The sequence below is a fragment of the Rhipicephalus sanguineus genome, chromosome 4 (assembly GCF_013339695.2).
Source record: "Rhipicephalus sanguineus isolate Rsan-2018 chromosome 4, BIME_Rsan_1.4, whole genome shotgun sequence".
In the NCBI taxonomy this organism is placed as follows: domain Eukaryota; kingdom Metazoa; phylum Arthropoda; class Arachnida; order Ixodida; family Ixodidae; genus Rhipicephalus; species Rhipicephalus sanguineus.
The window spans coordinates 137,347,767-137,365,365 of NC_051179.1; the positions used below are offsets into that span (position 1 = coordinate 137,347,767).

General features: G+C 47.2%; 1 non-coding gene across 1 annotated transcript; it reads left to right on the forward strand.

Annotated features, from left to right (window-relative positions):
- The first annotated feature begins 16,825 nt into the window (after positions 1 to 16,825).
- On the forward strand, positions 16,826 to 16,899 carry Trnas-gga (transfer RNA serine (anticodon GGA)). The gene has a single exon. It is a non-coding gene; the product is annotated as a tRNA-Ser (tRNA).
- Positions 16,900 to 17,599: the final 700 nt, after the last annotated feature.

The window sequence follows — 17,599 nt, forward strand, 5'->3', positions numbered from 1 at the left end:
GTAAAGGTTGTGGGGATCGAGAGCGTCCTCCTACCTGGCGCCTCGTTCCCCAGCTGCCGCGCGCGTGCCGGCCGCGTAGCCCGGGCGCACTTAGGCACCGGCAATCGCCAAGATGGCGGCCAGGGCGCCTCTTTGTCTGGGCGAGCCAAGCGTCGGCTCCGTCCCGCGCTGGCATGTCCGGTCACGCTACGCTGGCGCGCTGCGCGGGCTTACGTCACAACGCAGCGCCATTCCCCATTGGGCTGCTGGTGACATCCTCCTCTCCTACGAGCTAAGATGCGCCCGACGATTCGCTCGTGGCGGGAGATGCTCCCAGGCTAGCACGAGAGGTTGATAGGCGCTGCGCCGTGCTCCCGACCGGGATGCAGAAATTAGGCGCCTTTTCTTCTACAAACCACACCTACGAGAGGTTGACGCGCTGCCCTAGCAGGCGGCTTCTCGTTCGCGTGCTCGACTGCTGCCCTTTGTGTGATAGTCGTAGCGCCGCTGGCAAGCGTACTCGATCAGTCTTGCGGAGTTCCCCTTACGGCCTGCAAGCCCGTGACTGTCGTACTGTGCTGCATCTTGGGTTAATAAACCCGTGTTGTTTGTTGACCTCCTGCCTCGAGTGCCTTTTATGCGCCGTGCCGGAGAATCGACGAACCCGGCCGTATCGTCTTTGTTCGCTGCGGCAGTGGAGAACGTCGCGTCCCTTGCCGGTCGCCTCGTAGGGTAAGTGTCTCGCAAACCTATCTCCACAAGGTGCGTCGCTTAATGTATGATGCCAATGATTTTACGATGCTTTAGTCTAACCACAAACAAAATTTGCAAATAAAACAGGTAACTGTAGTAGTTGTATAACTAAAGGTTTGAAACCACAATGTGCAGATCTTACGCGAATTCTGCCATTTCATGCTAACGTCTGTGCATGTGCATGGAGCTGAAGGATCGGCTGCAAGGTTGGAGTACGAGAACTACTTGACGGTAGTTGCGAAGCAGCGACGCAGAAGAATTTCCTGATTTTTATTGGGAATTTAGGCAACTAACGACGCGACGTCTTACTTCCGAAGGTGTTGAGAATATTGCGATACCTTTCTACAATATCTCAAAAAGAATGTAGCTGCGGTACGCGCAGCAGTCTGAAACAAAAAAAATGGGGGAAGTTTGCGCTCGTAAGTCGCGAAAAACTTGGCACAGCGAAGCTGGCTGATGCTCAGCTCGTCGTGCTGTAGCACGGGAATTACAACGGCGGCAGCTATTGGATCCAGCCTGCTTCGCCGAACAAACGGCAGCCAGGAGACGGCGATGGGCGGATCCGGAATACGCGCAAAGCTTGCCACTCTGAATGTGTTGAAATCGCTGTCCCTGAGCCACGGTGTAATAAAGTGTGGTGGTTGATGTGGCCACGGATTTGCGGCGGCTGCTCCCCGGCGCGGTGGCGGCTTGCTTATTATTATCACAGGTGGTGCGCAGATGTGGATGTTGCTATGGCAACGGCACCGCAGTGTTGTTTGTTAACGGACGTCTTACAGCCAACATTACCAGCCTCGCTCTTAAAATGCACCTCCCAGCCAAGCGCTTCCAATAACAAATGCCGTAGGAGACTGCTTGATACCTGATGTTTCGAGCCTGTGAGCATGATGATAGGTTATTCGCGTGTATTGGAAAAAAACAGGAAGCTTGGACATTATTGTTGATCTAAACCAGTCAGAACACGCTTCCTGACACTGGCGTCTGTCATGACAGCCGTTCAAATACATGATAGTAGCAGGCGCTAAAGAAAGCGGGTCGCTTTCCTCGGGTTTCTTCTTCCGACCATTTTTAGGGAATCAGGTCAGGTTGGAAAGAAGTAATGCAGCTTCGCACAAGTGGTGCCAAGCCTGAAGGAAGTGCGGAGCTGGACAGCCTTCTGTGTTTTCCTTTAATTTTCCTTTTCTTTCCACCTCTTTTTTCTTCTTTTCGGCTTTTTATGTCTTTTTTTTTCTCTCCTTATTTCTATTTTTCTTCCTAACTTTCCCCTTTCTTTCTCTCTCTTTCTAGTGCTCGCTTGCTTCCTCTTTCTTTGTACTTTTAAACGTGGTTTTGCCTGCGTTACACCAAGCGACGACAGCATACAACAGGACACGACAGCCCGGGCCCCTAAATTGGTCAGAACTTGGAGGAAGGAACAGTGAGAAGAGGCTCTATCGTATAGCAATGCATTGCGAAAAATGTGGCGGAGGTGACCTTAAATTTATGGAGGAAACAAAACAGCAGACACCCCGCGGCGTGCTCTCCGCGCTGGTTCGCTACTTCCCAGATTTGTATTCCCGGCGTAAATTTAGCGCGCATTGTGCGGTGTGCATGCAGTGAAATGTTGTAAGCACACATTTACAAACGTTATTCTGCAACAGTCCAGAAGCTACCGGTACGTGCGTAATCAAAACACCCCCCCCCCCCAATCTTCGTATTCGAACTCACCTGGCAGTGACTTAAGCGTCCTTTATTTGCGCCGCGTATACTCATTGCGTAGCTTTCCTAAACACACAGAAGAAGCAGGATGCGTGAATCGCCTGCGCCGCTTGCCCGGCGAAAAAAAAGACTACAACAGTTTCGCGACTCGCTCGATGGGCGCATGCGCTTGCAAATGACGGGACAGAAATCGCCAAATATTTGGCTGCTCCTTCGCTAGGAGGCGATGCGGATGTTTGCGATGTGGTTGCTTAGCGAATGTGACATCAGGGCCTCTCCTTAGCATTCCTTTCTCCGTGGCTCAGAACTTGATATCACCATCAGGGCGCTCGAAGAACAAGAGGAAGAATACTTCTTGCCAGCGCTACTCCAAGCTACATCAGACGAGAACAGCATACGACAGCCTCGGCCCCTAAACTGCTGCGCGTCTAAAATGCCGATTGCTTCGTTCGGTAGTCTAACTTGGCGGTATCGCATTGACAAATAAGTCTGAACCGGTTCTTAAGACTTCTGTGGCACTGTCATATAGAGGTCTGTCCGTATACAATTGTTTAAAAGTATTTAAGTATTCGCGAAAGCGTGTTTTACATAACACCACTTGCATTTCCAAATAAGCCGTTATATGTTTTCCCTCAATACTTTCCTTGACAGCATTTGCTTTTCTGATACCCATATGGCGATGGTTCCTTGAGCTGCCATTTTCTTGATGTGTGGGGTTCTGCGCATAGTTCGGCAAACTCACTCATGAGTCGACTCATTCAGACTCAGGTCGATCCATGAGTCTGAGTCCGAGTGAGCCCTAAGCGCAATGTATACTTCTGGAGCGAATCTGAGTGAGCTCCACACATTTTTGCCGACCTATGGTTCTATCTACCAACCTAAGCATTACTATCGGCTTTATGTCGACTCACGTTCATAGGCCTCGTGCGATCAGTTGATGGCGCCACCGCTCTCCGAGTGCGCAGTGCCAATGCGGCCAGTTCGCGCATTTTGTCCCTGTTCCCTTCCCGGCGCGTAGCTCGCACTTTTGTGCGGTGAACGTCGATGCGTGAAATTGGCAATGTAAGACAAGCCCCTCTTGCTTTTTTGCGGCTACGGTAGAATAGCAAACTTTCAGGAGTGCTTCAAACGAAGTTGCTCGCTTCGGCGTGGCGACTTGTATGCCGCTAGTCACGTTTACTGCGTGAGATAAAAACTGCACACTGACGTTGGTTCGTCGGAAATATTCGGAATATGCGTTTTCGGAATAAATATTCGGAATAAAGAGCGTGGAGTACGACTTGCGTTTAGAAGCGAGTAGACTTTTTTCTTGGCATACCATAGAAAATACTTTTTATCGGCAGCCTCGCGCGTCGATATGACCGACGCGCATTTGTAGAAAGCTGGGATAGTTGAAATGACATATTAGCAACGATAAAAAAAACGCCAGGCCTGCGCTAAAACCGCAGCACAGTCACAGCGAAAGCTGGAAGAGCGGCGTTTCTAGAGCCCGGGGTGCTATTCTGGACTTCCGCCATTTTCTGTCACATTTGACGTAGGCGTGACGTGTACACAATGATGACGCAAACGCATGAAATGCTTGCGAAACGTGACGTGAAGGGGACATAAGATGCAAAGAAACGTGCAATTAAATAGTATTTTGTATCTGAAATTATTAATGCAACAACAAAAAAATTAAAGAAAAGTGAAGCGTTTAGTTTTAAAGTTGTGAAGCAGACGATATCGTCTGCAATTTAGCGCCATATTTGGAGATGAGCGACAAAGCCATAGTAACTTTTTTAGCCAATAAGCGAGCCCGCCAAGCCAGCGTCGACATTGCCGACATCGTTATTTCGCTGGTTGTTTTGTGTAGGTGTTCTGTGGTTATGTCGGCAGATCGCCGAACAGTGGGCCGCGATGTTGCATTTTTTTACCGATCGTCCCCGTATGGGGAGGATGGTTTGCGACTTACTACCGGAGGTACGACGGGAGCCGTGACAGGCGATGACAAAGCGTCTTTACCGCTTGGGCCCCAGCAGCAGGACGCCGCCGGAGTGGCGGTGGCTATGGCGAACTAAAGTGGCGGCAGCTCGAGCTCGAGGCGCGGAATGACAGTGCAGTCAGGTAAGCTTGCGTTTCACTCGGGTGGTCTTCACGTATCAGCTATGCACATGCTCATTGCAGGAAAACAGGCGGAGGGCCGTTCGATTTGGCGACACACGTTGCAGTGGACGAGGCCCGCATCGTTACAAGTATGCGTGTCGACCCTGTCTTGGGCTGCGGTGGCCCTTCGTTCCCAGGGCCCGCGGCGTCCAGAAGCGCTGCCGATAGTATAGAGATAAGGAGCTGCACAGCATTGCAAGTATTAATAATGTCCATTCTGTTCCTTCTGTCTTTTTCGTTGCGGTGGCTCTTCCGCGTCTAGTTTATCTTAAGTAATGTGCCAACTAGCCCAACAGCCAGCTGAGTTATTTATAACGTTTCCGATGCGCGATGTATCTTCCTGAACTGTCGTGATCATTAAGATGGTGCTATATGTTTTGCTGAGGATGCGTAAGGACTACTGTAAGTAAAAGTTACAATCATGTAAATACACATAAACAGAAGCAATAAGAGTTAAGTTTCAGGACCTCACGTTACGCGCGATCAGTTGAATCTGAAAGATAAAGTCTAGGCGAATCTCAATGTACAGAAGTGATGCATCTCCGAAGGTGTTAACTGTGGAAGGTACTTCCACATTGCTTACAACATACAGATAAGAAGTGCACAATGGCCACTGATAAAGAAGAGGAATTGTAGTTTTTCACGCAGCTGATGTTACATTGGACTGGCAGCACTAAGAAGTGCACAAACTGCATTCAAAGAGATGTCGTTTATGCAGATGTGCTTGTTTCAAAACTGGCTGGTACAATATTAGAGGCATCCTTTGTTGTTGTTGGCAGCAGTGAATGATAAGACAATGATGTAAGCAATGAGACAACTTGACTGCTTTTTATTATTGCAAGGATGATGAATTGACTCACAATGATGAATTGACAGAAGAAAATCAATTGACCCACCATACATTCTGAAATATCACGTATTACTCTTGCATGTAAACTGTTATAGTCCACCAGAGAAACCGGGACAGAAAGTAGCTACACAGTGCTGTGCCCACGTTGCCCCTTTCGGTACTGGTTCGTTTTGTGCCTATAAGCGTTTACATAGATTACCAGCCACAGCAAGCTTGTGCTCTTGCATGTACGAGTAGCTACTACATGAATATAGCTTTTGTACACACCTGCCAGACCCGTACAGTCATCACACGGGTTCGCATTGTGAATAAAGTGCCGAAAACAATGCTCTGGAATGGCATTCGATGTTGCATGCACTGCTGCAAGATAACACAGGCTGTTTACAGAGTCACTATGGTCTCAACAAACTAGTCCTGCTATGATTTGCGGCAGAAGCTGAGCATGCTTTTGCCTAACTGCTTGGTACAATTAGCATGCTCTCAATGAACGAACAGAATGAAGCTTTTGTCAGAATACAATTCCTGCAAGAACACAAGTACAGGGGATAGGTATAGGATCGAACACAATGCAAGTGGCTACTTTGTCATGAGAAAAAGCAAGAGCTTCTTGTGTTTCACGTTTCTGTCCACATCTCGCAGGAATGTAAACCCCATTACATCGAGTCGTGCCCAGCTGTGAACCACTACAGAGCGTGATCCTGCCTTTGCCTACCCGCCTGGTACATGTCTACTGCAGCCGTATTGTCGCTATTGTTGTTGTAAAGGTCCGCATCTTCTCATTCGAGTTCTTCAGTGCAAGGCATGTCGTCTGGCTCAGGCAGCTGCTGCCAAACACCGAGGTTGTGAAGCACGACACAAACTGCGATGATCTTCGACGTGAAGAGTGGGCCATAGTACAGTGTTCTGTACCTCTGCAAGCACCGAAAGTGGGCCTTGAGGACTCCAGTGCACAGTTATACGACGCACCGCAGTGAAGAGTGGGTGCGGTGGAATCGGGCAGCAGAGGATCCTGCAGGATGTGCTCCAGGGATGGGGTTAAGCAGCCAAGGTTGAAGCGAGTATGCACTATCACCTATGGAGGACAGTGTTCCAATTAGCATAATATGAATGTATACATGAATATGTACTATTCCTTTCTCACTTCTTTTAACTTATTCGAAGACATCGTGTCACTGATATGCGCTGTTTCCCTTTTTTTTACAGCTAGACATATTAACAGAATTGCTTGTCTGGTTAGGTTACATAATTACGGCTTTTGAAATGCTCCAACGAAAAAATGGCTTTATTTCCACGTGGTTTGGAATCAACTCAATTCATTCGTCAGTAGGAATGACAACGAAGCTACTGAACTGCAACCTTTAACTCCTTTCATAGAAAAGAAGGGGCGAGTGACAGAAGGCGCACCTTCTTTGGTGGTAAGGGCGTTGTGCTTTCTTTTGATTGCATGGGACTGATGTGCGGCTGCAGGCGGTCAGCACACTCAAGGCTTGGTTTCCCTTAGTTTTTTTTTTGTGCTTAGGCCGTCAATGAAAAGTGACAGCAGGTTTCTTTTGCAACCGTTTGAGTTGTTCTTTAGTGCTTTTTATGAACCATGACTGAAATACCTTTGAGTTGTCAGTTGACTTATTTTATTGCTATATAGCACATGGCTGTGCTTGCTTATTTGTATTTTTTATACAAGTTGTCCTTTCTACACATAATTGTATTTATGAATGTACAACATCTATGACAGTTGTATATGATGTATTCTTTTTTTTAACATAGGCTCAGAGTGTAGCATTTTCTGTATCGTCGCATGCTTACTATTTATTATTTCACCACTTTATAATAAAGGATCACACAATGTCTCCATGAAAGTTTATTTCATGCTTGACCTTTCTATTGCACTAGTAGTCTTTCCCGTGACAATAGAAAGACAAGTTGCAATTATACACTGAGAGCAAGTCGGATTGTTGTGTGACGCCTCGGGTCTCAGTATGACTTGTTTTCTTATAAGCGTGCATGAGAGAACATGCATTCAAGGGAACACGAGTGCCACTAAAGTAGATAGTGTTCGACCAAGGTAGCTGCCAGTAATAACATACGGGGCAGAAATTTGGACAGAGACTTGAGTAGTTAAGAACCATACAGCGTGTAATAAAATTACCATGAATAATGTTTTTGCTACACTAGGACACCACACAAGCATTCTCACGCTTGCATACCAAGCAGCTATTCACCAACCTGGCCACGGCGTCCACTGCCCACTCCTGGTTCACGGTGGATGTCTTCCCCATAAAGGCGTCGTGCACGGGCCCCGAGAGCGAGGGAAGTCATCGGCAGGGTTGGTCACATACCTGCAGAGTGTTGTTTGCATTGGAAGGAAATCGGCAACAGCAATACAACCAGCTACATGCAGAACAACTGTAACTGTGTGGTCCAACGCACTTATTTCTCTCGAGTTGCTTTCGGAGCGCAGCTTCGACAGCTGTGTCTTTCATTTCATATGTGGCAGTTACTGCATGTCTGCATATCACTGTTTATGAAATTAGAGCGCAATGAACACGTTTGATCTCCTTTCATGCATTATATTACTCAAAGTCTCCCACTATCAAATATGAAGCTCGATGAACTTTTTATGGTGTCAAGTCACCCCTGCCAAAACTAAATATTGATGGAAACTCCGTTTACCGCGACTACTGCGTTCTTTTCTATCACTGTAGTTGGAGCCACGGCAAATGTCGGTAAAATACTGGAGAGTGGCGAAAAGCTGTCTTTCACGTTCCTCCTTTGCATTCTACTAACGGCATGCGCGAGATTGAATAAGATGAAATTTGTTCTCACCACCATGACGCTGAGGGCGTAAAAGTTCTTGCGGCGAAAGTAAGCAGCCTTGTTACCATCGTCCTTTTCATACGGCGCACTTATGCACACGAACGTGTCGTCAACCACCTCAACGCAGCCTTCAAATCTTGCATCTATGTGGACAGAGCCTTCCTTTTGGCAGGGAGGGCGATCCACTCATCGCCGAGGCGCTCGACGATCGCTTCCATGACAGCACGAATCGTGAAACCCACACTGGACTAGCTCGTCGCCACGTCCTCGTTGTTCGCGATCGCGTCGTGGTAACTGCCGGTGGCGAACAAGCGAAGTGCGCAAAGCACTTGTAGCTCAACAAAAACAACGACAACGATCGGAGCTGTTCTCGTGTCCATACGCCGCCTCTCCAGGTCCTGGCGTAGCACAATGTCGCACAATATCCTTCGTCAGCCGGCACCGCAGTTGAAACAATTGATCGGTCATCACAAAAACATCGCGGTACTAGCGGAATTCTCTTTCTTCCTGCACCTCCAGCCACTACACGACAAAGGGCAGCGCCATTTTGCTTCGCTAATCTAGCGTTCTCTTGCGGCGAGAGCCGCAACTTCGAACAGGCCAAATTAAACAATAACCTTTTATTTTTACAAGCAAGCTTCATGTACAACACTTTATAAATATTATTAAGCGAAAACATGCTTGTAAAGTAACTCACGGAATGATATGTGCACATACGTATGTGAGGCTGCACATCGAACAAGCAACTCAATTTACAACAATATGGCGGCCAATTTTGGGCACTTCATCGTTCTCACATTTTAAGCTGCAAATTTGGCAGGATGCAACGTCACGCAACGTCATATTGACATTGCAAAGAGTGAGGTCCTGTGACGCAATGGGCGCCATAATTGCAATGTCCAATCGTGTTGCAGACATGGTGGCTCTTCGTTAAGCGAGCAATAGTTTCGATAAACCGCAAGTAGACCGTAGGCACAGCTTAGTACCATATTTCGGTTTCGTTGTTCAACCCAAACCTTTATTTCTACACGGCAGGGTACGGCGAAGCGTTACTTCGGAAAAAATTAACTATTTTTTTGTCACGTTACGTCATCGCGGATTCCTGTGTCGTAACGCCATTGCAGCGCCACAATGCGAACGACCTCGCGTGACCAATCAAATCAGCAACATGGCGGAATTTGACAACATGGCGGAATTTGACAATGTCCAGAATAGCACCCCCGTTAAGCTCTCTTGGGGCTACAATACAAGTACACTAGAAAGGTACCCACTACGCCATAAATCACAATTTTTGTGAAGTTTGGAAGCACCTACTAAGCCATTATTCGTCATTCTGCGGATAAGCGAGGCACCAGCTACACGTCTGTAAGGTATTATGTGCACTTTGTTCACGCGACGACTGATGACGATGAAGAATTATGGCTCAGCCCTTTGTAATGGGTTGGAATCTTTAAACGGTCCACCAGTTATGTAATTTGCATTGGGTGACGCCCGGTCGCTATTTCCCTCTCCCGTCATGCTGTATAACATACGTTGACGTGGGAAAGAGACGGGGGGGGGGGGGGAGCGAAGAACTTTACTGAGACCCCGAGGAAATGGATCATACGCTTATGGGCTTCCTTGGCAACCAATACAAGTGCCCTTGCGAGGAACCCACTACGCTATAAATCATTGTAATTTTACTGAGACCCAGAGGAAGTGTATCATGCGCTTATGGGCTTCCTTGGCAACCAATCCAAGTGCACTTGCGAGGCACCCATCATCATCATCAGCCTGTCTACGCCCACTGCAGGGCAAAGGCCTCTCCCATGTTCCGCCAATCACCCACTACGCTATAAATAATTGTAATTTTTGAGAAGTAGGCCAGCAGGCACTCTGCCATTTTTTGTCATTCTACGGAGATCGTTGGTACCTGCTAAACCCATGTAAGGCATTATGCGCACTTTGTTGATGCTGTGCCTGATGATGAAGAATTATGGCAGGGTCCTTTGTAATGGGTTGGAAGCATTCAACAACCTGCTCGTTGCGCAATTCGCATTGTGTGACGCCTGGTTACAGAATTCGCGTTGTGCTACGCTTGGTGCTTATTTTACTCTTCTACCACGCTATATTGCATATGCTAATGTGGTTCCTTCCCGACATGAAGCCTGTATAGGACCTTTTAGCAAAGCAGTTTCAAGCACGGGTATGGCTCAGAGGTTGAATACTGGGCTCCCACGCAGAGAACCCAGGTTCGAACCTCGTTCCATCGTGGAATTTTTTTCTTATTTAGATTTTTTTCTTGTTTCGAGCGATACTGGTTACGGACACCGGCGGCGGCGGCGGCGGCGGCGGACAACTACGGCGCCAAAAACGGCCGGTGAAATGATCTCATAACAGCTTTCGCTGTAAAAGTTAGAGGTGGCATGAAGTGCCCCGTATCATAGTTTTCCAGCGCTGTGAGTACGTCGAACACTTTGCTAAATTATATTTTTGAACATGTGCAACGGTGTTTTTCGTCAAGGTCCTCCGATCATAATGCCAATCCTGAGGCCCCTCAGCCCGACAGTTGTGCACAGTCGACACAGTGGGCACTGCTGGGGACTTTTTGCGTTGCAATTGTTGCCACAAATCTCCGTTCGGGCTAACAATAATACAAAGAACAATGGAACTCACAATGTGCGAATGTTACCCGAGCTAGCATAGCCAGAAAAAAAATTTTGGTGGGGCTTCAACCACACTTTATGTATGTTCGTCCGTGCTTTTGTATGTGTGCGTGTACACATACACAGGCAACATTTTTAAAAATCGGAGGAAGTGGGGGGGGGGCGGTTTGAATCCCCCTGGTTACGCCAGTTACTTAAGAGAGAAAGCGAAAGAAACCGTGCGAAGGCAGGTCGCGTTTGCTAATCGGGCGCGCCGAACGGCTGCGTTCCAACGTTTTCGCCGATGAGCCTCATACGACTTCCATGGAAAATAATAAAATGCACCTTGGTTTGGTTGCATTGATTTGCAGTGATTGATTGACGAAACCGAATGCATTGATTTGGTTTCGTCTAATAAAGATACGAGTCCGTCGAAAAAATTCCTGCCTTTCCTTCTTTCATGTTGGCCACCTCCCACCTTGTCAAAATATCACTCGCCACGTGAAGCCGTCTGACAAAAAGAGCGTTCCACACTCGCCGCCTTGGTTACTACTAGCTGTGGCTAACGCTCCTAGATTTTACACGTACAGAAATTCTGAACAATGTAGGCGGGGAACGGCTTTACATTGTAGCTCAACTTAGAGAACACCGATCGCATAAACAGAAGGTTGTGGGTCCAGATCCCACCATCGGAAAGAGTGCTTTTTTAGTTCACTTCAATTCATTTCAATCTCTCATAATTACTAGATTTCAAATACTCGAAAACCAATATTGTCTGTTATGCTTTCATCGGCTTTATTGCCTGTTGGGTGCATAACAAGCTAACGTGTTATCAAAATCAAATACCGTTTCGTCAGCCTTTGGCTCTCGAAGACAGAGAGAGAGAGAACAACTTTATTAAAGAATAAACGAACCCCAGTCCGGGTCTTTTGTGTTGCAGATTATGGTTTCAGAGAAGTGCTGGCATTCACACGGACTGAGAGCTTATATGATGATAATAATACTACTTTTTTATAATAACAATAATACCGCATTGTATACAGTGTAGTGTGTTTAAACATTTGTATAGTAACTGACATCTGAAGCTGCATCTTCAATGAAATGCATACATACGTGATCTAAACATTTTGTATTCGTTGCCGACTAATCGCTATTTCGGTTTTGTCCACCTTTTCAGACATGCCACAAGGATCGGGATGGTCAAACCCCGTATGGATGTCCACCTGGCTGTGAATGTGCCGGGCTTGACCGCACAAATATCTATCCCAAAGTAGGTACCTGCATGAGAGCTTCTGGATGAAGCGCTGAGGGCGTTCCAGCTTATGAAGTGTAAATAAAAAATTCGCCGCCTATGTGCGTGCTTCGCTGCAAATGTCGCCGAAAGACGACATTTGCAGAAACGGTCGTTTTTTTCTGCCGGCCGTTTCTGCGCCGTTTCAGCGCAGCCTAAGCAATACTAGCATTTTCGGCGCAGCCTAAGAAACACTCGGGTCTTTAGAATTACGTACATCTTTATATTGTAGTAAAGGAAGAGACCACCTAATAATTACGTATTGATATGCGTAATCAGATATGCGTAATGTTTGCTTTTTGATCGGCAATGATCAAAAGTATGAACTCAGCTTCCAGTTCAAGATGGCTAGGCGTTCAGCAAGTGCTTAAACTTTCGCCGGGTGGCTGAATCGTGTGAAAGACAGAAAGAAAAGACAGACCAACATTTCTGCGTTTACCTTCCCCTGGAAGGATATCGTCTTTAAAAAGCGCCAGGCCTGCGCGGAAAGCGCAGCACAGTCACAACGAAAGCTGGAAGAGCGGCATTTCTAGAGCCCGTTATAAACTCTCTTGGGGCTACTAATACGAGTATACTCGCAAGGTACCACTACGCCACAAATTATAATTTTTGTGAACTTGGGAAGCACCCACTGCACCATTATTCGCCATTCTGCGCAGAGGCGAGCTACCAGCTGCACATATGTAAGACATTATGTGCACTTTGTTGATGCGACGGCTGATGGCGATGAAGAATTATGGCCGAGCCCTTCGTAACGGGTTGGAAGCTTTAAACTACCGACTAGTTACATAATTCGCGTGTGACGCCTGGTTACAGAATTCGCGTTGTGTGACGCCTGGTTGTTAATTTACTCTTCTACCACGCTATATTTCATATGTTAATGTGGTTCCTTCCCAAGCCTGTATAGGGTCTTTTTGCAAAGGTGCTTCAAGCACCGGCGTGGCTCTGTGGTCCAATACTGGGCTCCCACGCAGAGGACCCAGGGTCGAACCTCGTGCCATCCTGGAATTTTTTGTAGCGTTAGCTACACTGGCCTACCCGAGCCAGTTTCGCGTGGCTCCTCAAGAGCCGTGCTGTGCATGCGCGAGGATCAGTGATGTCACACAGCTGGCGCATCGGAGCCAGCACCTCCCGCGCACTCCGCCGCTGCCGCGCGCGACTCGCTGACGCCGGTCCGCGCTTTCCAGAGGATTGACGTCGTAGCCTTGGCAGACGTATTGGCGCCGGCGCGCGCGCAGCTATCCGCCTTCGCTCTGCAGTCGCCGTCTGACACTTCGCTGGAGCCGCTTGGTAGCGCCTCTGACTGGCGTTTGCCAGTGTGGTTTAGCCATGGAGAAGGAGAGCGCGAATGCTGCTCAACGGCGCAGAAGAGCGGAGAAGCTTAACTCATCGTATCCCGAAGTAGTCGCCTGGCAAAATAAATATACATGTGCCACGTAATATATGTACCATGTGTGTGTCATTAGAGCAGCAGTAAGCATGACAATCAAGCTAATCCTAGACAATGAGGAAAGGTAAGGACAATCAGGTGAACCTTTGCTAACGCGACGTTATTCTGGCAGAGCCGAGCTAAGCCACTGCAACATTTTTTCCTTTCCTTTTTTTTCGCCCGACAGCGGTTGCGTACACTGGCGGCGGCGGCTGCGGCGAACGGCTACGGCGCCAAAACGGCCGTTGTTGTGATCTCATATCAGCTCTCGTTGTGAAACTCAAGGTGTCTCACCCTTGCTTTTCCGAAACTGCGTCTACCTTATGAGCCATGCATTCTTGCTGTTGTGTTTGCATAAGCCTTGGTACCCATACGTACATCACGAGTACCATGTAATATACCGGAGGCTCAATAGTTCTCAATATTTACTTATTCATTTCCTTTCTCCCTTTATTTCGCCATTGGATATACTACTGACAACTGTTATTCAGCACTGTGTCTTCTTTTATTTTTGTTCGTCTTAAACTTAGTGGTTAAATTTCAGTTGCTTTTCTCGATTTCAGGATGCAGAAAAAAGACAGAGCGTATGTTTGAATTTTTCAATTTCTTCTGTTTTTGCTTACCGTTATCATTTTAAATTACCGAAATTCTGATGTCTTTCTTCACATCCCTCGGAATTTTTTTCGATCATTTATTTTTACCACAGCGGTAGCAAAGTGGTTAGGCGTCCGCTTCCAATGTGGGAGGTACCGACTTAGATACCAAGTGCCGGCCGGTAACTCACCGGTTTCCTAAGGGGTAGAGGAGTGCGCTGACCTGGCGCTCGGTTATAACCGGGGCCTACCGGTAAAATAGGAACAAGCAGGCTTCGTGGTGGTGCTACGGCAGTACAATACTTAAATCGCTTCGGGGAGCACCCACTATTTGGGAACTTGGCGGCATGGACCACCGGGATTATTCGTTGTCTGCACAACCATGAAGACATTTCGTGTGTGCCTGTGATGGGAGAGAGGCCGCATGTGAGAAAGGGCATTACCGCACGAAAACAATGTTGATGGTTTCTAGTGGCGTCCTGTTTTAAAGAAGCTGTTGACGGATAGTCACGCAGCCAGAGGGACATTATCGGAGCCCAGAGGGACAGGGACATTATCAGTACGGTAGATAAAATGAAACGGAAAGAAAGCAAGGTTAATTGGGCTTCACGTGGTTTACTATCCCACCATCATCACCTGCACGAAAAGGAGCGCACGGAGCAGTACTAGTAAGATAAAATACAACTAAGCAAGACACCCCAACTTGTTTTTATCCGCTTTGCCGAGTTTGATGCGCTGCTTCTCACACTGGGTTCAATGATTAAACCCCGAACTGCCCCAGATTATCACTTCGCTAAGTGGCTGTATGCCACCCAACACCAATGAAGTGTGTTTTGTTAGGTCTGTGTACCACACATATGGCTATTTGCTCTCTTCTTTCTAAATTAAAAGGTCCTCATCTTACAGTCACTTAAATGATCTTTTTTCGACGTACTCTGTAAACGCTGGTTGTGCGTACATTGGTTAACATTGTTGTGTATGTAGGGCAGACTGGCATATGTATAAACACGAGGCTAAGGGAACATATGTCGAGTCTGAAAGGTCGACCTAACACACATTTAACGCTGTATTTCAATGAGTACGCATGCACGCCTTGCTTTAGTAGCACCACCATTGAATGAAGGTATCGAAATCAAACTTCGAGGGAGATAGTGGAGGCCTTTTACATTGACAAGCAAAAAGCGAAGTGTACGTTTTAGCCGCCCCTCTGTTGCCTTGCTTGCGAAAGAAATTTTGCTCTTTTACGTTAAGGCATGTGATCACGAGCTTTTCCATGTGCGCTTTTCACGCGCTTTTTGTCCAGATCGCGCAGATCGGAGAGTTGTCAAGCGTTTGCTTTCGAAAAAATAAACCAGTTGTTAGATTGCGCTCGTCCTTGTGCATCTCTCCTTTGTCTCCGCGTGCTTGCGCGAATCCGTTAAGATGAATATGGTCCAACTAGGCCGACTTGCAGTATTGCTTCCATCAGCGTTGAATGCTACCTCCTCTGAAAGGAAACCCTCCCGTTCCTCAGGTTCTCTACGCCCTGAAAATTGCAGCTGTGCCCAAACCCGCTTTAACAATGATTTTTATCATTGATCCTGCACCCACTGCTCACTTTTTTTCGCAGCCTACTTCTTGAAATTTTTATCTTGAGGGCGGAGGTTTCTCATAAGAATATGCCGCCACTTCCCTCCCAAAACCCTTTGTACTACCACTGCTTCTTGATTCAACTAGCATTCTTGGTCTTCATTCTATAAACAACTGCCCACTTCCGTAGAGCGACTCACAGCCCGCCTTCTGAAACAGTTTGTCACATCGGGGACTGGAAGGGGGGTGAAAAATATTGTAAAGGATCGCATAGCATTGTCATATGACATTAGAACACAAAAGCATTTTCATTCGCTTGGTTGTTGTTGGGGAGGGCTGGTGCAAAATCATGCTGAATAGTTATGGTATAAAAACTGACAAAATATGAGAGGTCGAATTGTGGTAGAGAATGTCCGAATTATTGAATCTAAGTGACTGGATCCCCCAGTCCACTTTATGTGCAAGTTATCTTTCCGTCCACTTTATTTTCGTCACATTTATATCCTAATTACTACAAATAACATCCCTCATACTTTCCTTGGCATTATTGTCGGTTAGTTCTCAGTATTATTGTGTCTAACAAAGAAAAACGAGCCCTTAAAAAGTCACCTTCTTTCCTTCATTGCAAATCAGTTCTGCAGAATCCCGCAAACGGGTGGTGCTTCGTGCTACAAACGGGTGGTTGTCTATTTTCCCTTTCTTAACTTTTCCGCCACGTTGCGGGATTCCGCAGAACTGATTTGCAATATATGTCCAGTTGCTTCGAGTTGTCGATGAATTCGCCCTCGCGCTGCCAATTGCTAGCTTCCTGGTTAGCTCATTTGGTAGAGCGACCGCCCCGGAAAGGCGTTGGTCCCGGTTTCGAACCCCGGACCAGGACGAATTTTTCGGCGACTAAGAGGCTTTATTTCTGAGAAATCCGTATGGATTTCTTGTGGCTTCGTGCTACGAACGGGTGGTTGTCTATTTTCCCTTTCTTACCTTTTGCGCCACCTTGCGGGATTCCGCAGAACTGATTTGCAATATATGTCCAGTTGCTTCGAGTTGTCGATGAATTCGCCCTCGCGCTGCCAATTGCTAGCTTCCTGGTTAGCTCAATTGGTAGAGCGACCGCCCCGGAAAGGCGTTGGTCCCGGGTTCGAACCCCGGACCAGGACGAATTTTTCGGCGACTAAGAGGCTTTATTTCTGAGAAATCCGTATGAATTTCCTTGTGGCTTCGTGCTACAAACGGGTGGTTGTCTATTTTCCCTTTCTTCTTTCCTTCATTCATAGCGAGGGTCTCATTCTGGCAGACTTGATGCTTTCGGGTAGTATGCGAAAGATTATTGGTCAGCTGCCGGCTCGTAAAGGCAGAAAAAAGAATGTTCCACACTCGCCGCCATGGCTGCGATCGGCGCTGACTAACATTCCTAGGTTTAAAATGCACATATATACCCCCTAAAAGCGGACGGGAAGATGACCGCCGCCGTAGCTCAGTGGTAGAGCATCGGACGCGTTATTCGAAGGTCAAAGGTTCGGTCCCTGCCGGCGGCATGTTATCTTTTCGTCCACTTTACTTTCTTCACATTTATATCCTAATTACTACAAGTAACACCCCCTATACTTTCCTCGCCATTATTGTCTGGTAGTTCTCATTAATATTGTGTCTAACAAACAAAAACGAGCCCTTAAAAGTAACCTTTTTCCTGGATCTTACTGCGTGCGATATGCCCGAATCAAGGCGGAAATTCGCGACACACTCTTGAATAATTATCCGTGAATGTCTTTCTCAACGTACTGCAACTTTCCAACTGCTCCGTTGACGAGTATATCGAGCATAGGTCGGCAAACTCACTCATGAGTCGACTCACTCAGA